This window comes from Myodes glareolus, chromosome 4, assembly GCF_982192425.1.
Source record: "Myodes glareolus chromosome 4, mMyoGla1.1, whole genome shotgun sequence".
NCBI lineage: Eukaryota > Metazoa > Chordata > Mammalia > Rodentia > Cricetidae > Myodes > Myodes glareolus.
In genome coordinates, this window is record NC_142029.1 from 3,017,479 (window position 1) to 3,029,186 (window position 11,708).

General features: G+C 52.6%; 1 pseudogene; it reads left to right on the forward strand.

The window, feature by feature from the left end:
• Positions 1–10,436: 10,436 nt before the first annotated feature.
• Positions 10,437–10,626, forward strand: LOC148122188 (Nuclear RNase P; annotated as a pseudogene).
• Positions 10,627–11,708: the final 1,082 nt, after the last annotated feature.

An 11,708-nucleotide genomic window follows, 5' to 3' on the forward strand; every position in this document is an offset into this window, starting at 1 on the left:
CCCTACAGCCTCGGAGTTGAAGTCTAGCTTAGAGCAACACAGGGGCAATCTCAAAAATCAAAACAGGAGGAATCCACATGGTATGGTGGTATATGCCTTATCTCACCCAGGGGAGGTGGAGGCAGAGTGATTAACAGTTCAAAATTAGTTTTGGCTCCGTAGCAAGTTTGCTGTCGGCCCGGCCTGTATGGGGGAGACCTTCGTACCACTCATACCCCCAAAAGATAAATCCTATATCCTGGTCTCCATCACAGTAATCGTTAACTCAGGAGGGCATCAGAGGATGGGGTTGAGCCCCCAGCCCCTCTGCCGGCTTCCAGAGCCCTGATGGCCACAGGTCTAAATTACAAGCATCAAGATCACCCACTTTACAGTCTGACATGTTGAGGCTACCAGCTGTAAGCGGCCACCTGAGAAGCCACTGCAACATGTCAGCCAGAGGGCTGCACCGTGCTTCTCAGAAAGGTGGGGCCTCCTGAACAGGTGGCCTGGGAGCTCTGGCTGGCCTGAAGCCCAGACACCACCCATCCACCCTCTCGCCCTGTCCCACCTCAGGTGCACTGGTAGTGGCTCCGTAATGAAGCAAGCTTCCGCGAGAGCCGTGCCACACAGCCACTCAGAAATCACAAAGCCCGTCGTCCGGAGGCAGCTCAGCACCACAAGTCTTGTCCGCCTCCACAGACGGGCCGGCTCTCACGTACATCACATACTTAGAGCGACCCTCACTTGTACCCCTACAAAGAGGTCAAGCTGGATCAAGGAACATTGTTCCAAAAGAAAGGAAAAAGGGCGGAGCCAGGACACTCATTCATCAGAGAACCTCCCACCCAGCAGACACTAACCCTAGACTGCAAAGCCAAGTCAGGCCCATGCGGCCCCTTCCGTGGAGACCAGTCTCCAGCATCTCTGAAAAGGGGCATCCTTTGCTCCTCTCCCACGCCACAGAGGCCTCAACAGATGGGGTCCACTCTCAACGTGGGGCACAGACTCAGTGTGGAGAGACCAGTCGCTGTAATGGAGTCTCAGTTTACCAGGCTCCATCTGGGGATCCCTCAGCAAGGTGGAAGGGGTTGACCTCTGACCTCCATACAGTGCCGTACACACAATAATAAATGAGATAATGAGCCAGAGGCCTGACTGTGTGTCTGCAGTCTGCAGTGATTTAACTGAGTGTCTCACCCTTCAAGCCTTGCCCCCTAGAGCCCTAAAGGAGAGAAAAGGACCTACCCTGGTAGGAAAGGGGGCCACCCCCTTGCCCACCCCCACTCTCTTATCAGATGCTTGGAGAAACCGAACAATCAGACCTCTTTAAAACACCCAGAGTCAAGGAGCAGAGAAGCCAATAACCTGCTCTGTGTCTGAGGAACAGGAGGACCAGGAAAGGGAGCCCAAGCGGCTCACGCCAGAAGCGTCTAGTAAGATAGAGGACTGCAGGTGACCAAGACTAGGGGCAGCCTGGTATTGGCGAAGTCCTGCCATTTAGAAACTGAAAGTCTGAAATCCCTTTCAGTGTGAATCATGGGCCGTATCGTTCTCAAAGCCCATTTTACAGTATCTGACTTGACCCCCACACACCATAAACCTATAAAAGTTATAATTGTTATAATATCTCTTAAATATTCACATTAGGACTTCTTCTAAAAAGTTACCAAGTGTGATTCTGTTGGCACAGGCTCGTACAACCAAGTTACAAGTACAGTCAAGCATCCGTAAAGTAACACCAACTCTATTCCTCCCATGGGTCCAGTTGAGTTTGGGGGACAGCCAGGTAAAAGGGTTGTCAGGCCAAGGTCACACGGCCTGCAGAAGGAGAATCAAGGCTATGAATGTCGGCTTCCCTTCTCTGAGACCTACGTCCTTACCTCACCAGGGCGGAGACACAGTCCAAGGGGAGAGCTCGGCTCTGCGCAGGAAACCGGACCCCAACTGTCCCTGGGGCATCAAACCGGAAATGGGCCTGGTGCCTTGCCAAGTGGCCGACAGCAACCCAGTCCTTGGCAAACCTACTGCCTCCAGTGGGCTTTCTAATTCAGTTCAGCAAACTCCCCCGGCCCAGCTCTGATCACCAACTACTTCTCCGCTTGCGGGTCAGAGATCACAGTCGCTACAGTCTTTAGAGTGTGACCAAAGGGGAAGGCAGCTGTCCGTCACCCAGGTCCACCTCCACCTGTCATCTCCACCCCAACGAGGAGACTGCCCCACTGCACCTGCGCACTTGTGCACACACACACACACACACACACACACACACACACGCCCTCAGGGTCGCTGGAGGCTGGTCAGAGCTCAAGATGCCCCCATCCTCCAGACCGTTCTGGTAGGTCAGAAAATGGAAAACACCTTGTAACTAGCCTGTTTCCTTAGGGTTTCCTCCCACCTCCCCTAGCCCAGAATGACCAGGCTGTAAAGAGCATAGGTTCTGGCTACACGCTGCAGACAATACTGTCAACGCTTACACACCGTTTCAAAGTTTGGTGAAACAACTCAGGAAACAAAAATCCCCCAGAGGTCTCGGCACTCATTCTTCCTGCTCAAAGCGGGCAGTAAGTCTCTTGTCCGAGCAAGCGCGGCAACTGGTTCCAAAACTGAGGCTCGAGGGGTTGGGGGAGGCACCTAGGACCCAGCACCCAGCCTGGGAACTTTTTAAAATCGCCCCTTAAATAACAATGAGACATTTCAGGACTTTGGCTTTTTACCCGCAAGGAGCTGACCTTGGAGACGACAGAGAATAGTAAAATAAAAGTCAAAAAAGTGACCCAAAGTGAACTCCTTCTCTCAGGATGGAAGGGAGGGGGGGGTCCCTAGGCGCACGATGTCGTTTACACGAAGTTCAGGCGACCAGTGGAAATGTGGGCGCTGCGCGCGCTCCAGCCCAAAGCTCTCTGAAGGTCGCCCGACTGTCACCTAGGCTGCCGGGGCCCGGAATCCGAGTACACGCGGCACAACGGGACGCGGTGGCCTTAGGGCACCTTCCCGGGTATCCCCAGCCCTGCAGGTGCCACAGGGGAGCAGTCGGGCCATGGCCCCTCCCCAGCCTCAGGCCCGGAGCATGGAGCACGAGCGACTTACCCGCAGGAGGCGCTGGGGCGGCGGGCGCGGCGGGCGCGGTCCCGGGGCCGGTGTCGCTGCTCCGCGTTGTGCTCGGCCCGGCCCCGGCCGCCCGTGGCTCGCGTTCCCGGGGCTGCGGGGTTCGGCGTGGGCGGGTACACGGCGATCGGGGACGCTCCGGGGCTCCTTCGGCGCGTGTCACGGGCCGGGGGCGCGCGGGGGCGGGGGCCGAGTGGGCCCCGGAGCGGCGGGCGGGGGCGCGGCCGGGGACTGGGCCGGGGCCGGGGACCGTGTAGCGGGCGCCGCAGCGCGGCCTTTCGCCATGGCTCCGCGCGGCCGGGCCTCGCGCCTCCCCTCGCGCTGCCGTCACCGCCCGACGCGCGCCGGGCCCTCCCCGCCCGGCCCCGCCCCTCCCGCCCCGCCGCCACCTGCGCAACTGATGCTCCCCGCTCCCCGCCAGAAGAGGCCCCGGGACCCCCAAAGCGCTGGCCCACTCGGCATCCCGGAGCGTGCGTCCAGACCCGCGCGCGAGGGCCGCTGGGGACCCCACTGCCAGCGCTGCGGTCCTGGGGAACCGACTCCGGAGTCAAGCACGGAGTTAGGAACCCAGGAGGGGGCCTTGGCCGTGTGAGCGACACCAGCAAAGGGTGAAGGAGCCGGTGTGGGTGACAGGGGACAGTGAAATCCTCCGAGAAGCTTTCATTGCAAATAACACGCAGACGTTTTAACGCGACCCAGTCCCACGCGAGTTCGTTGCCAGTGGTCTCTTCCAACCGGTCGCAGGGGACACTGAAGGGACTTGGAGCCGACTCCAACCTGAACCGAAGATGCGGAGGAAACAGACCCCTCCAGACCCTCCAAGTTTCAGGGCTAGATAGGAACTAAACAGGAAAATTGTCCAGGCGAAATCTTGGATGCTGGGAGTGTGTGTGTATGTGTGTGTGTGTGTGTGTGTGTGTGTGTGTGCAATTTGTCCCTAGAGATTTGTCACTTGAGCTAGTCCACTTCTCCAGACTCTCAGTTGCAACATTGTGTGTGTGTGTGTGTGTGTGTGTGTGTGTGTGTGCATGCGTGCAGGGGTAGATAATGACTATACAATAAAGTTGGGTGACACCTTGACCACCTGTGAGACAGGTGGGCATGGTCCTCAGGACCCTGTCTCTGCAGCATTTCCAGGAGAAAGAAGCTTCTGCATACCCCTTATGAGCTACATCTGTGGAAGGGGGATGAGCTGTGTTCCAAAATCACACTGCCGTAAAAAACAAAGCGAAAGATTTGAGACCTGTCTGGAACAGGTGGGCTGACTGACTGTGGTTAAATGATCCCTAGTGAGCGCTGGGTGATGCTCACAACATTCCAGCTGACTGGAATCTGGGCTGTAGATCTTAAACTACTGGGTCGACGTTAAATTTACTGCGTGCACAGACAAGACTGTCTTTATTCTTAGTAGTTAAGCAGTGAAGGTCATCAAGGTTGCCCACCTTCAAGGGATTCAGGAAGAAAAAGACATCCGGATGGGGAAATATCAACTGAACGGCCAAAAATTAGCAGTGAGTCTGGGTCTCAGGGGCCCTAGAGTATTTTTTTTTATAGCTTTGAAGTTCTTTTTAAATAAACAGGCTTTTCAGAAACATAAATTAAGAGCTAAAGCCATGGCAGACCGTGGTGGTTCATACGTTTAATCACAGCACTAGGGAGGCAGAGGCAGGTGGATCCCTGAGTTCAAGGCCAGCCTGGTCTACAGAGTGAGTTCCAGAATAGACAGGGCTACCCAGAGAAACGTCATCTCAGAGAAAAAAAAAGAGCTGAGACAGGTGAGCAGTGTGTGGATATGTGTGTGGACATGTATATGTGTGCACATGTGTGTACATGTGTGGGGTGTGCTCATGCACCCATGAGGACGCCGGAGGTTGACATTAGGTGTCTTTCATTGTTCTCTGCCTTATTCTTTTTTGTCTTCTTGAGAATCTTATACATGTAAACAATGAAATATGGTCAGATATGTCCCCGTGTCCCTCTTCCAGCTCCCTCCATGGCCACCTCTACACATTCCCCTTGCTATTTCATGTCTTTGTTTTGTTTTTTCTCTCTCTCAATAACCCAGTAAATCTAGTTGGTGCTGCTGATATGGACAAGGGTATGGAGCTCCCACGGGAGCATGAGACTCAAAGGATACGGCTACATCCTCAAAAAAGAACTGATCGCCTTTCCCCAGCAGCTGTCAGCTGCCAATGGCTCCTCATTAAGGGGTGGGGCCTGGAGAGAACCCCATCTCTGCCCACTTCTGTCCAGCTTGATCATGCGCTGCTGTGAATTCACGCGTGTGACAGCCATGCCGTGTCATCCTGAAGATAGAACTCCACAAACCTCCTGTCCCCTGTCTTCTGTTCTTTCTGCTCCCTCTTCTGTGGTGTTCCCTGAGCCGTGGGACCTTAGTCTGTGAGACATGGTCTCTCACTGAACCTGGGGTCCACTGATGAGGCTAGACGGGCCAGCAAGCCTTAAGGATCAACTTGTCTCTGTCCTCCCTGGCCCCTGGCAGTGACAATCACGTGCTGCCGTGGCTGGCTTTTCATCTGAGTGCTGGGAGTCTGAGCTCAGGTTCTTACATTTACACAGTCAATACTTGGCCACTGAGAGTCATCTCCCCAGCCCAGTTTTGGGTTTGAGGGTGGTCCATTGGTTTTGTTTTGTTTTGTTTTGTTTTTGAGACCGTCTCCTATATCCCAGACTGGCCTCGAACTCACAGTGGAGTTGAAGTTAACCTTGAACTGATCTTCCTGCCTCTACCTCAAGGGTTGCAGTGACAGACATATGCCACTACCGTAGGTGGCAAAGCATTATTTTTTATGATAGAATGTAAATGTATAGTTATCTCAATAAAAATTTCAATCACACAAACACAAAATTATCAGACAAGGGATGTGACAGGCCTGCAGGGTCTAGGAGCAATCACTCTGAAACTGAACTGCTTCGAAACCCAGTTTTCAGTAGGAAAGGTGCCGCATCCAGCAGCGAGGATCTTAAAGGGGTACAGTCAGATTATCTGAAGAAAAACTGACGGATCCAATGCCTTCCAGTTCTGGAATTTAAGAACTGAGATCTGCCCCAGCCCATCCCTGTTCCCTTGGGACTTGGCCGCCATTTGAGGTGCAGACCCAGGATTCTCCTAGGTTTCCCTCACTGCCCTCCTCAACCATTCCTGACTCCCCAGTCATCCCAGGATCCCCAGAAACCCCATAGCGACTACACTTGACTGGGATCTAGAACAGTGTCTGGCTCAGCACCTGTGAGAGAGGCTGCTTCTTACCGTAGACAGGAACTAACAAAGACAACTGGACGGTGTGCAGAGTGAGTGAGACGCAGCAGAGACCGCTTTCGAGCTTTTGGAGCTCTCTCTCAGTCCTGAATGGAACTTCAGGGTCACACCCTTCCCCTCAAGGCGCAAGGATTTAGGTGACAGAGAAGGTGGAGCCCGGCAGAGGCGGCTAGTGCCTTTAATCCCAGTGCTGGGAGGAGAGATTGTAAGAGTCAGAGGTGATGGAAGACTTGGAGGAAACGGAGGAAACGGTCTTCCAGGCACAGTGGGACTGCTGCATTTGTGAACCCAGAGCCTGGCAGAAAGCACAGGACCAGCACTGAGTGAGAGAGGTGAGCACAGGCTCCCACCTCCTACCAAGAAGCTATCTGTAACTGGTACCTGCTGGCAAAGGGGAGATGGGTTTTCCCAATGGAGTGTCACCAGGGGTATCAACCGCTCTCGGATGGTGGTTCCTCATTCAGGAGTAATTAGCCACGACAAAGCTGAACCTTCAGGGTTTCTCTGTGTCGCCTTGGCTTCTTGGCTGTCCTAGAACTCATTCTGTAGACCTGGCTGACCTTGAACTCACAGAGGTCCTCCTGCCTCTGCCTCCCACGTGCTGGGATTAAAGGTGTGCCGCCCTCACTCTCCACACTTACTTCCGTTTAAGACAGAGAAAAAATGTGAAATGGGGTGGTTGGGGAGGGGGGTCTTGGATGAGCTGAGGGGGAGTATAACCAAAATATATTTAAAAAATTAAAATAGAAAACCCCTAGTGTAGAACTCTGAGGCCTCTCAGCCTTAGTGCTCCCCCCCCCCGAACCTAACAACTGCACCTGCATGTACTGGAATGTTGGGGACTTTCCATCTCCCTGAGTCCTTGTGAGTGTTCTCCAAATGGAGCTCCGCTCCTGGAATTGGGACAACATAACCCACAGATGTCCACAGACATTTTGACTCAGTCCCTAGGAAGGAATCAAAGTAACCCTCAAATGTTTCCTCTTACCTCACCTGATCTGGCAACTGCCCTCTAGCCCTGGCTCAGACCAATTATTGTTAATAGCCCTTTGAATAAGCCAATCCTAATAGTTAAAGAACAACCTCCAAGTCCCCCGCCCCCCGTTTCTATGGCTTTTTACTTTAAAAGTATCTCGTGGCAGTCATTCAGGGTCTTTTAGCTTCTCGAATGCTGAAAGACCCTGTCGCGACAGAATTAAATCCTCTTGCTTTTACACCAACTGCCGTGTGAGAGTGGTCTCTTGGGAAGACTCCTCCTCAGTGATTGAACTTTAGGGTCCAACACTAGGACTGGATGGGGAGCAGTGATCTTTGAACCCTTTGTATCTGCTGCATATATTCCTCCTGCCAACTGTCACATGTGACCAAGGGTACCTGCCACATACATGTTTCCTGCCAACAATCACGTGTGACAATGGGTACCTGCTGTACATCTGCCTCCTGCCAACAGTCATGTGTGACCAAGGGTACCTGCTATATACATGCTTCCTGCCTAAGGTCATGTGTGACCAAGGACAACCTTGGATGTTGCCTACACAAAGCCGACCTTTCTTAAAACACAAGGCATCTTTGTGGGGTTTTTTTTCTTCAATTTAATTTTTTGTAAGTTGACTGGGCAGAGCACAAGCGGTTTAGACGATGCCATCATGTCACAAGTCTGGACACCTCTCATTTGCAGGCGACCGCGGGCAGAAAAGCAGCACAGAGCCGCAGATGTACCAAATTAGTGGTCAGCCCTTAACTGCGGCTGCTCTGTGCTGCTGGCACCCTGACTAGCTGTAAGGATTCAACTTCTACAGTCATGAGATGCCAATCTGGGCAGAACTGTGAGGTCGGTCACTCCATCCAGTCCTCGTCTGTGGCCTTGTTCTATCAGCAGGGCCCTGACGTCTGAGTCTCAGCACCAGAGTGCAGACACATGGGTCCTGTCCCTGATGAGAAGGAACTGGCTTTCTTTTCCCAGCATGGAGGAAGCAGATGGCAGGCAGAGCCCCTCAGCAAGTGCCCAAGCCCCTGTCCTGCTGTAGGAGAAATGGTAAATGCTTTGAAAGATCTCATCTTTACAGGACATCAGGCAGAGGTCTCTGGCTTCCATTGGGCCCAGGGAGCCACTGGACTCTTCCTTTCTGTTGAATCAAATAAAAGCCAACCCATTTGGGTTCGTTATGGCACTCAGGCGGCAGTGGCAGGAGATCTTCGTGAGTTGGAGCCCACCCTGCTCTAGTTCTACATCGTTCCGGGCCAGCCAGGGCTACGTAGTAAGACCTGGTTTTAAAAGAAGCCAACACATTTATAGATATCTTCCAGGTTCTGAGGCGGTAACTACGGGGAAATACAAAGAGTATTTTCTCTATGTTGGTTAGAAACCTGCATTACAGCCTGGGCCCCGAGGTCAAAATGCAGACAATGACTCAATGATGTCCTCACGGTGTTAGCCTGGGCCCCAAAGCAACCCTGGAGAAGGACTTGCTCCCAGGTGGCTAACACACAGGTGGCTTCTTCAGGAGAGTGAACCCATAGGAGGGGAGGGAGAGGAGCTGGAAAATTAAAAACTAGGAAAGAATGAGACAGGGATGTGGAAGCCACCCTAGGGTACCAAATCCTTCTGAGCGCCTGGGACTCTGTTCTACTGAACACCTTCAGGGCAAGATGCAATATGGAACACGGAGTCTTTAATCCCTCAGCTCCCATTTCCCAGGACTCAAGGGGATGCTGAGAGAAATAAGGAAGATGAAATACAGGACAGTGTTGGGAGCCACCTGGAGGCACAGGTGGTCCTGCAGTTTGGAGGTAGCCACGTGGGGCTGAGCAACCCTGCCTGCACCCTTGCCTGCACATGCTCAGACCAGCAGAATGGCATTAACCAATCAGGACAGCGTTCAAGCTGCTCCACCGTTTAAAAGCAGATGCCTCGGGACCCTACTTCCTCTCTCTAAGCTTTCTCTCGTCCCTGCTCTATCGTCCCTTCCCCCAATTTTCCTCAAGGGAATGCTCCAAATAAAGATGTGACCAGAGAAGAAATTCTCGTTTTTGGTGGCGTTCATTCCTGCGGGACAGGATGGCCCCCCGCAACTGGTGCCGAAACCCGGGACGCTGAGGGACCCTGACAACTACGCCGGGGGACCCTGAGAAAGCCCGGGAAAAAAAGCCAAGATCAGACACCAGCACAGAGAGCCTTGAATTTCAGAACTCTGAGAACATGGAGCGGTGAGTGACGTCGGTTAAAATCCCCAGAAAGGGGAGGAAAAGAAATGTAAAAAGGAATTTCAAAGGATAGGCCTAAATAGAAAAAAAAATACAAAAAAAAAAAATCAAAGTTAAGGTATCTAAAAGAAGGTACAGAAAGCAACGGGGAAGAAAAATCCCTTAAGTTCAGTGCAGGAGGAATGTAAACAACAGCAAAAAAGGCGAGGTAACTAAGGCGGGACTTTGAGGACGATGGGGTACGGGAGACCGCGGCTTCCGCTCCCTCTCCGTCCACCTGCGTACTCGCTGATAAGAGACTTGGAGGCAACAGTCTCGTAGGGAGGCGAACTTGATCACTGCCTTCCCTGTTCTTAAAGAGCCACAGAGCTTTTGGAGGTGATTTTCGCCTAATTTTGATAAGAGAGCTCAGTCTCTGGCTCTCACGTACAAAAAACTTTAATTTTTGACTGAGAAAGACAAGCTGCTTGATCGTGCTGAGAGTGCTGGCGGCAGCCGGCCCGCCTTTGAGCGGTAATGCCTGATTAAAAACACGGAAATGGGCCAGGCACGGTGGTGCACACCTGTAATCCCAGCTACTCAGGAGGGAGACGCAAAATTGCACTCTCCAGTGCTAGCTCGTTCGGGAGGCATGGCCATGCTAACCAGTTGCTGGCGGGAAATTTGCTGGAGTCCTCAGAGGCCTGCGAATAGCCAGGTCGCGGGCAGGCTAAAGTCCGTGTGACATCAGAGGCTATATGTCCCGGCCTTCTGGCGGGGCTATGGTTTTTGGAGGACTTTTTCAGCACCTGAGCGGACTCGCCTAACTGAGGCGAAAGCTGTGTGGTGAGCAGCGGCGCCATAGAAGGCAGAGAGGAGCTGAATCGGCTCTGCGGAAAAACTGTGTTTCCATAGCAACATGGGCGAGCGGGGAGGTGAGTTCCCAGAGAACGGGGCTCTGCGCGCGGGCGGACCGGGCAGGAGAAGCCCCTCCACGGGTGGGCGGATGCCCCCCCTCGCCGGAGCTTGGAAAAGGCTCACAGCCGGTGGTGCGAGTTCATTGCCTGAGGTGAAACGGCGAGCCCGCACACGGCCCGGGGCGGAGCCATGCCTTTGGGCCATGCGGAGCGCGCCATTATGGGCTTCAGAGGCGGAGCTGTGGCAGCCGCTGCTGTCCGCTGCTGCCGCCGCCCTCAGTCAAGGTCGCCAAGAATTTAGTCAGATAAAAACATTTGTCGCCAAAAATTCAGTCAGATAAAAACATTTATCCCCTAAACAACGTCCCTTTGTCAGCAGGAAGTAGCCAGATTGATGAGCAACGTCCATTCTCCCTTAAAAAACTGGTCGTGATTATCATAATAAAGGCATGTTTACCTGGTTACCGTATCCTAGGTAACAAAGAAAGGCGGACCTTTTGCCTGAGGCACCTGGTGAGATAAACAATGTTACCTAGAGGTTTTTTCCATCTAAATAGGGGAGCTGGAGAGATGGCTCAGAGGTTAAGAGCACTGATTGCTCTTCCAAAGGTCCTGAGTTCAATTCCCAGTGACAACTGCTTTGGTTTTTAGACATAAGAGGGGGAATACACTACCAGTGACAGCTTCCCCCAGAGAAAGGATTTCTCTTGCATTCTTTACACTTAATTTTTAATTCAAAATTTTGCTGGTACAGGCAAACAAGATTTGCTTTTTGAAGCAGAGACCTGCAGATCTCTAAGTTCAAAACCAGCCTACTTCCAGTACTGATTGTGCTGAATTTTTACACTGAGAGTTTTTAGTACTCTTAAATGTTAATTTGGGAGGAGAGTTTTGTTTATGTTTTTCTAGGAATGCTGACATACATCTGGATGCCAGCGAGACCGACCAGAGAGATAAAGAAGACGACCCAGTGGATGCTGAGTGTCCTGCTGTGGAAGATTCGTGCGGAGACAGCAGAGATGACCTTCTGGGCGGTGCCAAGAGCAGCTGTTTCACACCATCGACTTGAGCAACACCCTGTGCAACCTCTTATCTCTTAACAATTTTCTGACTGACTCTATTCTGCCTTTCTCCCTCCTTGGAGATGGGTGGGAGCAGAGATATCCTTGGCATGCTGCGTCTAGGTGGGGACCAGATTGGAAAATAGTTTTGCCTTATCGCTCTTAAAGACAATAATTAGG